At 46.1% G+C, this 5,000-nt stretch overlaps 2 non-coding genes across 2 annotated transcripts; one reads left to right on the forward strand and one right to left on the reverse strand.

Moving 5' to 3' along the window:
• trnaw-cca (transfer RNA tryptophan (anticodon CCA)) lies at positions 1-72 on the forward strand. The gene has a single exon. It is a non-coding gene; the product is annotated as a tRNA-Trp (tRNA).
• Positions 73-1,554: 1,482 nt separating this feature from the next.
• Positions 1,555-1,627, reverse strand: trnak-uuu (transfer RNA lysine (anticodon UUU)). The gene has a single exon. It is a non-coding gene; the product is annotated as a tRNA-Lys (tRNA).
• Between the last annotated feature and the right edge of the window lie 3,373 nt (positions 1,628-5,000).

The raw sequence follows: 5,000 nt of genomic DNA on the forward strand, positions 1-5,000 counted from the left end.
GACCTCGTGGCGCAACGGTAGCGCGTCTGACTCCAGATCAGAAGGTTGCGTGTTCAAATCACGTCGAGGTCATGAGCTGCTCCCTCTGTGTGTGGCGGCGTGTGTTGCTGGCGTTTTTAAACAGGTTCGTGGTAGAAATTTAAATTTCATCCAATCTCTAGGATGACCATGCATGTTTGTGTCAACCTCTTGATAAAAGATGACAGTGCTCAGGTAACAACTCACTGACCTAATTACTAAAAAAAAATTATACGTAAGAAATAAATATGAATAAAAAGAAATACAAAAGTCTTTCGGTTTGCAAACTTTAGTATGTCGAGTGTGTCCGGTAGTGAAGAAATTATGAAGTCTCAGACCAGACGCTCAAAGCACTTCATCACTACTGAGGTGAGGGCTATTGACTGAGATAAAGAGATGTTGAATATTTCAGTGAACACAGATGCTAGCTGGTCTGCGCAGGCTCTGAGAATATGAGCTGAGATGCCGTCTGGTCCTGCTGCTTTCCTGGTGTTCACTCTCTTGAAGGCTCTCCTCACGTTGTGCTTGGTGATGATGAGCGCGCTTCCGGTGCTGGCAGTGTCTTCCTGTCTGCAGCCCGTCGCGCCGCTAACATTAGCATCGCTAGCGTCTTTAGCTGCAGCCTCGAAGCGAGCATAGAATGTGTTCTGCTGGTCAGCCAGAGTCGCGTCCGCGTTTGCCATACCGGTTGTTGCTGTTTTATAGTCCGTTATTGTCCTTAGTCCCTGCCACAGGCTCCTAAAGTCACTCTGTTGAAGTTGTGACTTTAGTTTCCGTATGTAGCGCTGCTTCGCCTATTTCACCGTTTTCGCACAATATGTGACACAGCTTTGTACGGGTCCATGTCCCCCGACGCAAGTCCTGCGTTGTAGGCAGCGGTGTGAGATCTCAGAGCGTCGCTGATGGTTTTATCCACCCACGGCTTCTGGTTGGGAAACGTCCTAATAGTCTTTTTCTCCACGGTATCATCCGCTAGTTTCCCGATGAATCCCACAACCGTTTGCATAAACACACTGACGTCATCAGAGCTGTTTCTGAATATGTCCCAGTCTGCGTCATCAAGTGCATCCTGTAACGCGGCCACTGATTGGTCCGTCCAGCGCGCGACCTTCCTCTGAACCCACACTTCCTGTTTCAGCCTTTGTTTGTATTTTGGCCAGCGGCATGGTCAGATTTACCAAACGGTGGACGAGATTGTGCCCTGTAGCCATCCTTGACTGTAGCGTAGCAGTGGTTGAGTGTCCTTTCGCCCCTGGTGGGACAGGTGATATGCTGATGAAAGTTTGGCGTGACTGGACATCGTGACAGCAGCCGACCTCACTGGCGCCATCTTGTACTTGTGGGACTTCCATCCCTTGGTGACCTTCCTGAGCATAAGACAATCTCCTAAGAGTAAGTCTCCACCAGGAAATCCTTGGCAAGTAGTCTGCAATTTCCAATTTTCAGCCTTTGAGAATTTCTTAATCAAAGCTAACCCTCTTAATTGCTTTGAACAACTTGTGCCAAACACTCTGTTTTTCCTAATCACCAAGGTAACGCCTGAACAGGGACTTGAACCCTGGACCCTCAGATTAAAAGTCTGATGCTCTACCGACTGAGCTATCCAGGCTCTGGACGATGTGCCATCCCTCACAAAAAACAGTTTTACCCATCCTTTCCCAATGCTCGTCCATTGTTCAAGTTCAAGTTCAAGTAGGCTTTATTGTCACTTCAACCATATACAGTTAGTACACAGTGAAACGAAACAACGTTTGTGGTAGAAATTTAAATTTCATCCAATCTCTAGGATGACCATGCATGTTTGTGTCAACCACTTGATAAAAGATGACAGCGCTCAGGTAACAACTCACTGACCTAATTACTAAAAAAAACGTATACGTAAGAAATAAATATGAATATAAAGAAATACAAAAGTCTTTCGGTTTGCAAACTTTGATATGTCGAGTGTGTCCGGTAGTGAAAAAATTATGAAGTCTCAGACCAGGCGCTCAAAGCACTTCATCACTACTGAGGTGAGGGCTACAGAGCGATAATCAGGGGACAGGAACAATGATGGACTCTTTGAAGCATGTGGGGATCACCGACTGAAATAAAGAGTTAAAATGTTGAATATTTCAGTGAACACAGACGCTAGCTGGTCTGCGCAGGCATGCTAGCGGCGCTAATGGCTGCAGACAGGAAATCACTGCCAGCACCGGAAGCGCGTTCATCATCACCGAGCACGAAGTGAGGAGAGCCTTCAAGAGAGTGAACACCAGGAAAGCAGCAGGACCAGATGGCATCTCAGGCCGCATTCTCAGAGCCTGCGCAGACCAGCTAGCACCTGTGTTCACTGAGATATTCAACATCTCTTTATCTCAGTCGGTGATCCCCACATGCTTCAAAGAGCCCATATTGTTCCAGTCCCAAAGAAACCTCATCCTGCTTCCCTCAATGACTATCGCCCTGTAGCCCTCACCTCAGTAGTGATGAAGTGCTTTGAACGCCTGGTCAGAGACTTCATCATTTCTTCACTACCAGACACACTGGACCCACTACAGTTTGCATACCGTCCAAACCGTTCCACAGACGATGCAATCTCACATCTCCTCCACACATCTCTCACTCACCTGGACACTCGGAGGGGGAATTATGTGAAAATGCTCTTCATCGACTACAGCTCTGCATTTAATACCATAATTCCCTCCACACTCACCACCAAGCTGGAGCACCTGGGACTCAGCTCATCCATGTGTCAGTGGATCTCCAATTTTCTGACTGGCAGACCACAGGCAGTAAGGATGGGCGGCCATGTCTCAGCCTCCATCACTCTCAGTACTGGAGCCCCCCAGGGTTGTGTTCTGAGCTCCCTGCTGTACTCTCTGTACACCTCTGACTGCGTGGCCACTACCAACTCCACCACCGTCATCAAGTTTGCTGACGACACTGTCGTGGTGGGCCTGATCACCAACAACAATGAGACGGCCTACCTGGAGGAGGTTGGAAATCTGGAGAACTGGTGCCAGAGAAACAATCTCCTCCTGAACGTCAGCAAGACAAAGGAGCTGATAGTGGACTTCAGTACAAAACAGGAGAGGAACTACCAGACCCCCATCATCAACAAGAGCCCAGTGGAGAGAGTGGACAGCTTCAGATACCTCGGTGTTCACATCACGCAGGACCTGACATGGTCCTGTCACATCAACACCGTGGTAAAAAAGGCCCGGCAGCGTCTGTACCACCTCAGACGCTTGAGAGACTTTAGACTGCCCTCCAAGGTGCTCAGGAATTTCTACTCCTGCACCATAGAGGGCATCCTGACGGGAAACATCACAACCTGGTTCGGGAACAGCACCATGCAGGACAGACGAGCTCTACAGAGGGTGGTGCGATCAGCTGAGCGCATCATCCGCATCGAGCTCCTTGACCTGCACTCAATCTACACCAAGCGGTGCTGGACCAAGGCCAGGAAGGTCGTGAAGGACCTCAGCCATCCCAACAATGGACTGTTTACTCTGTTGCGGTCTGGGAAGCGATTCCGCTCCCTGAGGGCCAACACAGAGAGACTGAGGAGGAGCTTCTTCCCGCAGGCGATAAGGTCTCTCAACCACACCACTAGGCAAAACTAACACAATATTTTCACAGTTCTCAAAATCAATCAATCAATCTCTATACATCCATGGACACTATGGACAACTCCACGCACATCACATCTACACTACATGTTCACGTTTACATTCTGGACCATTACACAAAGTCACTTTAATACCCATTGCACAAAGTCACTTTTTCTATGCATACTTGCACAAAATTATAGTTCTATGTATACAATATATTTCTATTTTCAGGTTGTATTTTTTCTAGTTAAATTTTTATTTAAATTTTTTATCATATTTCTTATATTGATATTTATTACTTATAAGTTTTAATTCTCTTTTTAAGGTCACTGGCAGTCGTGTAAGCATTTCACTACATTTCGTACTGTGTATGACTGTGTATGTGACAAATAAAATTTGAATTTGAAGTAGTCTGCAATTTCCAATTTTCAGCCTTTGAGAATTTCTTAATCCAAGCTAACCCTCTTAATTGCTTTTAACAACTTGGGCCAAACACTCTTTTTTTCCTAATCACCAAGGTAACACCTGAACAGGGACTTGAACCCTGGACCCTTAGATTAAAAGTCTGATGCTCTACCGACTGAGCTATCCATGCTCTGGAAGGTGTGCCATCCCTCACAAAAAGCAGCTTTACCCATCCTTTCCCAATGCTCGTCCATTGTTTGACACATTTGAAGAAACCAAGCACTTGTGAACCCTTTCAAGTGGTGAGGTTGGTCATGAGAATTTTAAACTTTTACACTGACTGATAACCTGTCCAGTATTTATGCTGAGATCAATCGAACCATTAAGATTTCTGTTTAACTGCCATGTTTTCAACATTTTCTTCCCTAAAAAAAAAGGGATTCTGACCTTCACATGCAGTGAAAGTTGTTACCAGGATCACTCTTCTGAACAGCCCTGCTTCTAAAGTTTTATCTAGGATGAATGAATGTCTTATATGCCCATGGTATGTGAATTCCTTCAAAAAGATCAGCATTATCGACAAAGGTTGGCCTTCTGGACAAGGAGACCACGTGACTCAAGTTTCTGAGGGAGTGGGTACTCCACCTCTCCCAGGAATTCCTTCAGTATTTCCTGCTTGTGTGTTAACGCGTGCTCAGCAAAAGAAATTGAGTGATGTAGTAGATTTGTCTGACTCTTTCTTATGCCAGGAGGAAACCATTGAGGAAAGCCTGCCTCAGCTTAACCCCAGTGTGAAATTTACTGATGTTCCAAAGGCTACTTCGAAACCAGATGCCAAACTTCGCATAACTCGTGCCAAGTTGGCGATAGCTCAGAAGGCCGACCCTTTGCTAACCCATTGTTTTGAGACTGCGGTGAAGAAAGGAGAGCTGGAGAAGCACCCAATTGCTTACTTCTTGGAAAATGGAGTTTTAATGCGAA

Source organism: Clarias gariepinus, chromosome 5 (genome assembly GCF_024256425.1).
Source record: "Clarias gariepinus isolate MV-2021 ecotype Netherlands chromosome 5, CGAR_prim_01v2, whole genome shotgun sequence".
Lineage (NCBI taxonomy): Eukaryota > Metazoa > Chordata > Actinopteri > Siluriformes > Clariidae > Clarias > Clarias gariepinus.